Here is an 11065-nt window from a genome sequence, read left to right as displayed (position 1 = left end):
ACAAATATTTTGGGTATATAACAACGCAGCAGCACAACTCATAACCTAAATCCCTAAATCGCAACTCATTCCATCTCCATCTATCACTCTCTCCGGCGACATCCGTTCATATATCTAACGACATCCTTCCTCATCTCTAATTTTTTTAACATAATTTTATTTCTATATAATTTTTCAATGATTTTTCTCCCAAATTATCAACTATCAACTTAATATAGGTATGTTTTTCTCTAAGTTAGTGATGATATCTAGTTTATAGCTCGTTTGTTTAGTAAATTAATTTACAATTTGTAGAATGAAATCATCTAATGTTGATCATGTTTGGATAGATTCGTGTTTTGGAGGGTCATGGGAGAATGTTCATGGTGTTTTACAATATATGCCTTTACCCATGAATCTTCAACTAAAACTGTCATTAAAAAAGTTAACTTATGAAACTCTAATGTTACGTGTTGCAAAGAAATTGAATTTAGAGCCTCTAAGTGGATTTAGGCTATCTTATCAGAGAAAATGTAAAGTTTATTTGTTAACCGACAATGAAGATGTTGAACGATTCATTGCTTACATTAGTGTTTCGCAAGAAGATGATGTTACATTGTATGTTGTTGAACCTAGAAGTAGTGAAGTTAGGTCAGTAACGGGTATTAATCAACTAAGTTCTTCAACCCCAGTTTATGGTGCTCACAATGTACAACGTTGTTATCAACCTCAAAATTTAATGGTTCCACCACAATTTCATCACCAAGAAAATTTTGTTTCACCACATTTCCAATACCAAACACAATATCAAACACAATCTCAAAACCCACAACCTTTTTCTAATCCAAATCCCAATCAAATTTCTACAAAAACAATAAACATATCAAGTTAGATATACCAAAAACTACAAATTATACATTATAAACATATATGATATTAAACAGTGAAAACAAAGCCAAATATGTTTCAAACTAGCACGGTATTCACATGCTATCATTATTCCATCATAGTTCACAAAATGCATCAAATAACATTCCAGAAGTAAGCACTTATATAAACATTTAAAAGGACAACATATATGTTTAGTGCAGGTTCAAGGACAACATAAAGAGTAGTAGTTTATTCTTGAAACTTAAATTAGCAACACTGTGAAGTTAGCATTTGTCTTTGTTTTGTCTTTTTGTTGAAGTAATGCAATTCATTCAAGTTTCAATTTGCAGAATAATAGTAGTTTTTGAAACTTAAATTCGCAACGCGAAAATGAAAATCGCAGGTGTTGCGATTTTCATTTTCGTGTTGCGAATTTAAGTTTCAAAAACTATTCTTCTGCAAATTGAAACTTGAATGAATTGCATTTCTTCAACAAAAAGACAAAACAAAGACAAATACTAACTTCACAGGGTTAAAGACTAAACAGTTTAGCAGTATTGGCAGCAGCCGAATGAATTTACTAAGCAATCTCGGTGAAATGGTTAATCTTTATATATATTGAAATTACCAGTAAATTTATCATCAATATAAGAAAAATCTAATAATAATACAAAATTTTCAAATTAAAAATAAGAGATTAAAAAACTAACCCTCGGTGGTTGATTTTCCATTTCTGACCGTGAATGGTTGTGAGGGTTGCTCTGAGAGATGGAGATAGACGGATTTCCGTCGGAGATGGGGACGGATGTCGCCGTAGAGAGTGAGAGATGGAGATGAGACTGAGTTGTGATTTAGGGTTTTAGGTTATAATTTGTGATAATACTGTTTACATTTGTGTTAATATTGTGTTTCGCGTTGCGAATTTGACTTTCGCGTTGCGAAATTGACTATCGCGTTATGAATTTGACTTTTGTATTGCGAATTTGACTACCGCGTTGCGAATTTGACTTCTGTGTTGCGATTTACAAATTCGCGTTGCGATTTACAGATTCACGTTACGAATTTGAAAAATCGCAATGCGATTTACAAATTCGCAATGCGATTTACAAATTCGCGTTGCGATTTACATATTCACGTTACGAATTTGGAAAATCGCAATGCGATTTACATATTCGCATTACGAAATTGGAAACTGGGTTGCGAAATTGGAGTTCGCGTTGCGAATTTGTTGATCATTTTGGCAAATCCAAAAAAGTTGGTTGAAATCGTATATTATAAGGCATTTTCGGTCACTGAGGTTATTTTCTCAATATACAAATGGTCATTGTCTATAAGATATTTTTTTATTGAGTTCCTTAATGTTAAAAGTTATAAAATAGTCCCCGACTATAGGAAGTTATTTTATTGAGTTCCTTACTATTAAAGTTATAAAATGGTCACTCGATTATTCGTTATGTTTCAAACTCGTCCTTTTTTTTATTATAAATTTGATAATAATATGAGTTGTACGTTAATATGCTGATTGAGATATGATAAAATTCAATCTCATAATCTCAAACAACTATCATATCTCAATCAACATGTTAACGTCTAACTCATATAATAATTATTTTTTAACGAAAAATGACGAGTTTGGAAAATAATGAATAGTTGAGTAACTATTTTATAATTTTTAACGGTCAAGGGATTAAATAAAACAACTATCTATAGCTAATTAACTATTTTATAAATTTTAATAGCTGATAGAGCAATATCTTATAGTCAGAGACCATTAGTGTAATTTAACCTAAGAAAGGCAACGATTTAACCATGCATCGAACCCTCTATTCTAATAATTGGTCAAATCATGGTTTTGGCCCTCTATCTTTATAATATTATTAGTTAATTTAAATTGTTGCGGGTACAATGTCGATGTGATTTCCCCCTTAAAAGCACTCCTTCCAACTCGAGTGTTATTAGAATTAGATCGGTCGATTGATTGAATCAGAAATAAGAAAATCATTGTTCATTGGTAAAATATGTCAATAGAAAGAAAAATAACAGACTAAAAGTCATTTATCATATTTTTGTACTAAATGCTCGAGCTTGAATTTGATTAACCTCGTTCATATCCAATAATATATATACAATAAGGCTAGAAATATAATTTAATAATATAAAATATAGGATAAATTATAAGTTTAGTACTTGAACTATCAATTTTGGTCCCTTTTAATACTTAAACTTTCATTTTTTCAAAATTATACATAAGGTTTAGTTTATGTTTCATTTTAGCACCCACCGTTAAAAAACTTTAGTTTTGTTTCATTTTAGTACTCCGCTCAAAATTTAACGTTAAATTTTGAAAAGATTGAAAGTTTAGGTACTAAACGGACTAAAACCGACAATTTAGATACTAAATGCATTAAATTTTCAACGGCGGGGTACTAAAATGAATGAAAACTAAACGTTAGGTATGATTTTGAAAAAAATTAATAGTTTAAATACTAAAGTTGATCAAAATTAATAATTTAGGTACTAAATATATAATTTACCCAAGTATCTATATTAAATTCGAAAAGTTTGATTAGGTTTGTGAGCCACTCGAGTAGGCAACTTTTAAGATTGAAGGCTCACACTCAATCTATAGTTCTCGAATTCGGGTCTTCAAGGAATAACAAAAATTTCTTTACCAAAGAATCCATTTTATTCATGTTGCTTTCGATCAATTTTATTTTTGTTTAAATATTTAAGAAAATAATTATATTTTCTGTTTAATTAATTAATAACATATTTACTTATTTAAAAAATATTAACACATTTAACTATTTGTTCAAAATTCTTTCAACCAATTGACAATAATCATACATACATCCTATAAATGTCATTATTTTAACCCGGACTTATAGAAAAAAGCCTCTTTAACCACTAAAATTGTTTGATAAAATCTTCTTAAATTTTATTTAAATATATAATTTGATATATAAACTTTAACATAATATTTAATTGTTAATTTGATAAATAAATTCTGACTTGATATTATTATATACATATAATATTTTTTTTATAACTTAAATGTATATATGAATCTTTGATTTTGATTCAACTATACACATTTAAATAAAAATACATATTTAAATTAAATGTATGAAAATTAAATAAAATTAAAATCTTAAAAATAAAAGTATGTTAAATCAAAATTTATATATAATATTACACAGCAGTATTACTGGTGTATACTTTTCACAATCGTCTTATAATATTGCCTCGATCATGGTAAACTTCTTCAATGCTGGTAGTTTCATGAACAAACCCGTCGTGTGATCTCAGTAATTAAGAGGGTCGAGTGGTCTCAGTAATTTTTCAGTCGATCAAAGATGTCAGTGATCAAAAGATGTCTCTTTGAGATCTTGTTTTCGAAACTACACGTGTAGGATGAATGTACATGTGCCTACAAGATGAGTGTGCGTTAATCAATGGGTTTGAGCTAACCCGGCGAGGTGATTGTAATGACACACGAGTCTACCAAAAATTGAAATATCATAGCCATAGAAAATATAAGCTAAAGGGAAGAGAGATTGCTAACTTCTCATTTAAAGCACTTGGCATCCAACAGAGGCTCTCCCTCGAAAGGTTCGCAGTCTTCGATCATCTGACTCACCCGTTCCTTCTGGGCTTCGTCGGTGATATCGACCTTCTTCCACTCGTACAGTTCCATGTCGTAGCATTCGTCGAGGACGAATTGAGGAATTTGTTGCCCGCGGAAAAGACATAATCCTTTGACCTTGAATGGAGGCTCGGCTCCGATTACCAACATCTTCCCGAATGCATACTTGCGTGCCAAATCCATTCTCTGTAAGAATCCTCCTACTTTGTTCATGGTGACGAATGAGACTGTATTCCTCGTTGTATTTGTAGTCGCAGAACCAGAGTGAGTATCCTTCGGGATCGTACATGTCCCAGAATCCTGTAATAGATACGGGAGAAAATAAATCAGAATCTGGATATCACAATGCGAAAAAAATGAGTGATGAAATCAACCGGGATACCTTTGATTGCAACCTCACGGAAATTTGTCTTTGTGTTGGAGTACAGCCTCTTCCAATCGTCGAGTACCATCTTACTGGGAGGCAGCAAATCGAGAGGATTCTTCGGTTTGGGCTTTGGTGCCTCTTCCTCCTCAGCAGCCTCAGCCTTCAACGGCGGTTTCTCAGCCTCCTTTATGGTTTCTTTCTTTGGTTCGGCCTTGGCTTTTGGTTTACTCTCTTTTGGCTGAGTTGCAAGCTTCTTTTGATGCAACAGGTGGACCGGTCTCTGCCTGCTTTACTTCACCGATAATCTTCTTGAAATTTGGCTGATTAACCATGGTCCAGAAGTACCTCTCGATGTGAGGGAATTCCGAGGTAAAACTCTTCGTCATTATATGGCAAAAACCCGTATAGAGATTGCATGTCATGATAATGTCAGCAAGGGTGACTGAGTGCCCAACCAGGTAGGTGTTAGAAGCAAGGTGAGTGCTTAATGAGTCCAGTGCTCTCTTCAATGAAGCAATAGCAGCTTCCTCGGCCTACATCACTCAAATAAATGAGTTCAGCTAAAATTAGACGGGTAAGAATGACAGCATCAAAGGAATTGGATAGAAAACAGCTTAATCTCTTCAAAATAAACAAGAAAAAGACACAGTCATCTTAGTCAATCCAACGGGGATGCTCCTGAACCAAAATGACTTGGATTCATTCATTTCAAGAAACTATGACGGAAGAACCTGAAGAAAAATTGTCTCAAAAGCTACTATGTATACAACTTACGGGAGGAAGGTAGACAGACAAACCAACTCTTGGATAGAGCCATTTCGCAATATTAGCATCAACTTCCATGGATGCAAAATCAATCCACTGCTCAATACGAGCCTGAGAAAAATCAAGCAAATATGTATGTGCATTAAGCATAATAGTTTAAATTAAACTTAAACGATGCCAAAAGACCAAGAAGATCATGGTACCAGTTGTGAGAAAACTCACATTATCAATCAATGTAGAACCGAATAGAGGGTTGTCATCCTTTGAGCGAGTAACTGCAAAGGGAAGGAGATCAATAAGTAAACAATCATCACCAGAAGAAAATGTAGATGTCAGTTTGTCTCCTCTAACCATAACGAGCAATAGCATTGCTCTCGAATATGGGACCCTCAGGTGTTTCCAGCACAGGAACCTATATAAAAGTCACAGATATTCGTCTCAGAGAATTCAAAGAAAAATAATACAACCTACAAATACAAAAGTATTCTCTGAAAATTTAATCCATCAATAAACATATTTACCTTTCCAATAGGGTCATCTTGAGGAACTCGGGAGTTTTATTCGAGACGCCCATCTCAAAGTTCTGAACCAAATTGACCTCCACGCCACTGTATTCTGCGGCAATGAGGGCCTTAAAGGCATTTTTGTTTGTGTTTCCAGCATGCAAGACCTGCATGTAAATCAAATATCTACAAGGTTCACAAAAATAATTCCAACACCACACTCAAAAGACGGTTTTCCTTTAGCATGAATTCTTTTATGTAGTGTTTTTTTAAATCGGATTTCAAAAAATGGATTTGGATCATAAAAAGCATCAATTGCAAAATAAAACATATCTAGTATAAATCTGACATTTATGGATGTACTCAATGCGAATTTAGTAGTAGATTTGAAATTCTTGAAGATATTGTTAAATCTTTCAAATACATAATCATATAAAATCTGAGCCCGGATCTCACTATTTTCACATTCTAAATCTGATAATAATACTTAGCATCTCCATCTATTATCCACAGTTAACCTATCACTGTCGATATTAACACAACTCCCTGCAGTATGACTCGTTTCTTGTTGCTAGTCAATCAATCTCAATGGAAACGGAAAGCCGTGAAGTTGAAATCCATTTGCGAACGATATTACTATTAGCCAAAATCGTCAACTATTCCACTAAGTTACGAATACGAGCAAAATAATGTAAAAAATTATATTCAATCTTCTACTTCATTTTTATCGAACATGCTACTCAAATTTTTCTGCACTTCGAATTCCAATCGAAGATCAAGTCTCCAACTTATTCGTAATCGCTTCGTTTCCGATTATTGTTTAACAGCTAACTTACCGAATTCGATGAATTAAGGAGGAAAAAAAAGGAAAAGAAAACTCACCAAAGCCATGGCTAGATTGACAACAAGGAGATTCGGAGTTCAGAACTGAAAACATAAAACGAAAAAAAACGAAAATCTATGAGTAATAATCTAAAAGGAAAGCGTTAGAGGAAGAGAAATGAGAGATAATATTACAGAAGCCGCCAGGAGAGTGTGAAAAGAGGAAAAATTAAGGAAGACGACCAGGGCTTTTGTAGAGTGAAGAGGGTATATACTTGAGAATCATTTTGGATCCAATAGGAGTTCAAACGGGTACGGATTCTAATAGAGGTTTTGTTTGGGTAAATTAATCATTTAGTATCTAAACTATCAGTTTTGTTACGTTTAGTACCTAGCCTTTCAGTTTTTCAAATTTAATTTTTGTTTCATTTTAGTATCATGTTCAAAATTTAATGTTAAGTTTTGAAAAAAAAATAAAGTTTAGGTACTGAAACAGACCAAAACTGATAGTTTAGTACTAAACACATTAAGTTTTTAATGGTGAGATACTAAAATGAAATAAAAACTAAACGTTATGTATGGTTTGGAAAAAATTAAAAATTTAGATACTAAAACGGATCAAAACTTATAATTTATGTACTAAATGCATAACTTACCCTTTTGTTTTAAAGTTAAACTATATCATATATCACTAAATTTTGTCCCTTGACTAGTTTATATCGTTAAATTTTATCAACTATAACACTGAATTTTAGTTTTATATTTAATTATGTAACTCTATCCTCAAGTCAATATTGGAACAATGATATGAATAACAGTTATTGACGTGGTCTATCACACCAAAACGATATTATTTTGGTGTGATTGTTTTAATGTCTAAAACATCTTTTTAAACACTAAACTATAGGAGTGTCTCGATTTTACCAATAAAATTTTAAACAATTTATTTTTTGATATTGTACTTTTCGACCTACGTCGATAACCAAACTCCAATCGTCTTTTGCGGCAAAATTAGTATCAAAATGGAATTCAAATTATACTTGATGAAAAAATATATAAAAAATTATAAAATTTTAGCATGCAATTTTGTAAAAGTAATATATATTTAATATTATTTTAATTTTATTGTATTACAAGATCCAACTCTTTCTAATTATATTAATTTTGAAGAAGAAAACAAACATTACAAGGTTTAATATGTAATACATTTGCCTGCTGGTGCTGAGCTTTGGGATGACACAAAACACCGGATAACAAAACCGGTTGTGTTGTCACCTTTCTTTCCTTGCAAGGCAAATTACCGACTCCGTCCGTCGGTTATGGTCAAACTCGTTTTCTGCTATTGTATTCGTCTTTTCCGACTGAGATTTGCGGTCGGCATGATGCATTTGTCTCTCGTGCTCTTTCATCATTTCGTCGAGGTTTTCTCCGGGACCAGGAGGAGTCAATGGCCCCGAACAATGGATTCGGTTTTCGTTCGGAGCATAAACCTTCCCCTGTTTGTGTTACAGAACTGTTAGCATATGGTACCAACTTTTCATGGATGGCTAACACATAACATTACCTTATCGCCGATTCCTTGGACGATAGGTGCGAAGCGTTTGGCCTATTAAATAAACGATGGGAGGGTTGATCGTTATCGAGATGGCAAAATCCGTCTTTAAAATGCCCTTCGGGCCACTGTGGACCGGTCATATGGAACCGTGAATGGCCTCTAACAGCAACCGAGTTAGAAAATCAGGACAATTCCGCTGCTCCGAATTGTCGAGCACTAGCCATGATAGAGGGATCTGGTTTCTGTTCATAATCGGTGATGATCCGAAGTTACCACGGTGCATTGACAAGCTGGAATGAGAGTATACATATCTCGGCATTCCTTTCGGAGGCTCGGTAGGGCAGCCTCGACGATTTACTTCAATGAAACTTTCAGTATTCAACTGCCATTGCCGGTTCTGTATCAAGCACCATAGATACATTAACATACTATAATAAACATGCATGAGTACATAAATCTTACAGCTTAAGAGGTACCTGAATAGATGGCTGCAACCTGGCATCGAATTCGGGATCAAGAATCGCTGTCGATTCTCTGGAAAGCTTTATAAAGGAATTGTTTTCGCAAACTTTCCCGCAAGCCGGAAAATACGTTATAGATTTTCCGTTTTGAAGCTTGACATCGAACTCTTTACTAGGTCAGTACTTATGCAAAGTTGATGGATCACAGGGGAGAGGATTTGTTGTAAAGAACTGTGAACAAAATGAAGTTGGATAAGCCATATGCAACTAATCTGGTTAAGTTCAGCAACATGTCGATTTTCGAGGAATCGACATAAACAGAAGCAATTGGACTAACAGAGAGATTGATTACCTATCTCTGCAGTTCCACAAAGCTCAGGTTCTGTTGCAAGAAGAACATCCAACAAGGCCAGAGTAGAAGCAGGGAAGTCCTTGAATGTCTCGTTAATGCTACGGTTATATGGTCGTTGAGGTTTGAAAAGGGTCGCGTGCAGTAATTTCGATCTCTTCCAATACTCTTCGGAAGGCGATCCGCAGAGCTTGAAGATTTTATGCAGTTGCTCCACCTACCTGCAATAAAATCCAGAGATCATCACACCTCGTAAGACGACGTACTACAAAAATTCGAATAAACATCTTATTGGCAGAGCAACAAGTACCTATGTTCTTCCAGGCATGATAGGCTTTCCAGCAAATAGTTCTGCAAGAATGCAACCAGCGCCCCACAGATCAACGGCAGCTCCATAGTCTGTACAACCGAGCAAAAGCTCCAGAGGGCGGTACCACAAAGTTACGACGCAGCTCGTCATAGGCTGCTTCTCATCAGCACAGGAAAAAGTTGCCAGTCCGAAATCAGCAATCTTGAGGTTACCATTATTGTCTATCAGGAGATTTGCGCCCTTGATGTCACAATGCAGAATGCCTCGACTATGGCAATGGTCGAGTCCATTGAGCAGCTGCTGCATATAACACTTGATCTGCGCCGGAATCTCAAAAATTTCAGCACTCGAACAAACATGAATAACCTGTGCACATTAAGCACTCGAACATATCTGATCCTCAGTGAGCTTAATCCCCGGCATTGCTGCAAGCCCTGCAAGATCATGCTCCATGTAATCGAATATAAGGTACAGACTTCCAGACACCCTAGAAGTGATTATAACTTCAAGCTTCTTAACATTCGAGTGATCGAGCCTGCCCAGAATAATGATCTCCTTCACCATGAATCAAACACTCTCAGGATCCATATTACCAAATCGAACTTTCTTCAATGCGACGATCTTGTTCGTTTCAACGTCCCGAGCTTTGTACACGCTGCTGTAAGCCCCTTGACCGATCTATATAGTTATAACAAGAATAGGCAGCATGTATGATATAAGTTCCAAAGTAAGCATACATAAGAAAGCTCGAAATTTGGGATATAAATATGGTACAAACAAACCTTTTCCAACGGTTCATACGAGTCTGCCTTGCTAGGAATCCACCCACTGATGGCTTCTCTGGCGACGGATACTAACCACGACGGCCACCCGGCAACGATCTGCCCACCTCTCTCGCCACCGGTCACGCTGAGGAGCCTCGAAAACCTCGTCTGCCGCCCTTGTCCACCCCTCGCCCGTGCATCCAAGGACTGTCCCCTTTGAAGATGTGATGGGGTGTTTTTAAACTTCTCGACGACCGCCAATTCCATCTTGTTCTCCTCGTCGTCGGAACCGGACTTCTGACTCGGCTGCTGGCTCGATATCAACCACGCAGCGACCCTCGCCTCCGCCTTGACATTGTCGCTCTCCGGGAAACACAACTCATTGGACTCTTCTAATATGTTCTCTCTCTCTCTCCATGGTTATTACCCTCGACATGTCCATTCGATTGAGTTTCTTTCCAACAGATACAACCCATGGTCCGAAATTTCACGAACTGCGAATTCGCCTCGTTCGACGATGAACTTACACTGCATTTCGACAAGAACACGGATCCATGGAAATTGAGGAAAATAGTCTTCCTTAAACCAAATGATGGAACCCCAAAACAAATCGAAACTAAATTGCAGGTAAAGTTTACCATAAATGGAAAAATAAAACGAAATGGATAACTTTC

At 35.6% G+C, this 11065-nt stretch overlaps 2 pseudogenes; both read right to left on the bottom strand.

Moving 5' to 3' along the window:
* Positions 1 to 4308: 4308 nt before the first annotated feature.
* LOC120115845 lies at positions 4309 to 7063 on the bottom strand (annotated as a pseudogene).
* A 1212-nt stretch (positions 7064 to 8275) lies between these two features.
* LOC120115967 lies at positions 8276 to 10867 on the bottom strand (annotated as a pseudogene).
* Positions 10868 to 11065: the final 198 nt, after the last annotated feature.

This window comes from Hibiscus syriacus, unplaced genomic scaffold (assembly GCF_006381635.1).
Source record: "Hibiscus syriacus cultivar Baekdansim isolate YM2019G1 unplaced genomic scaffold, ASM638163v2 tig00110279_pilon, whole genome shotgun sequence".
In the NCBI taxonomy this organism is placed as follows: Eukaryota; Viridiplantae; Streptophyta; class Magnoliopsida; order Malvales; family Malvaceae; genus Hibiscus; species Hibiscus syriacus.
This window is presented reverse-complemented; position numbering and strand designations above follow the sequence as displayed.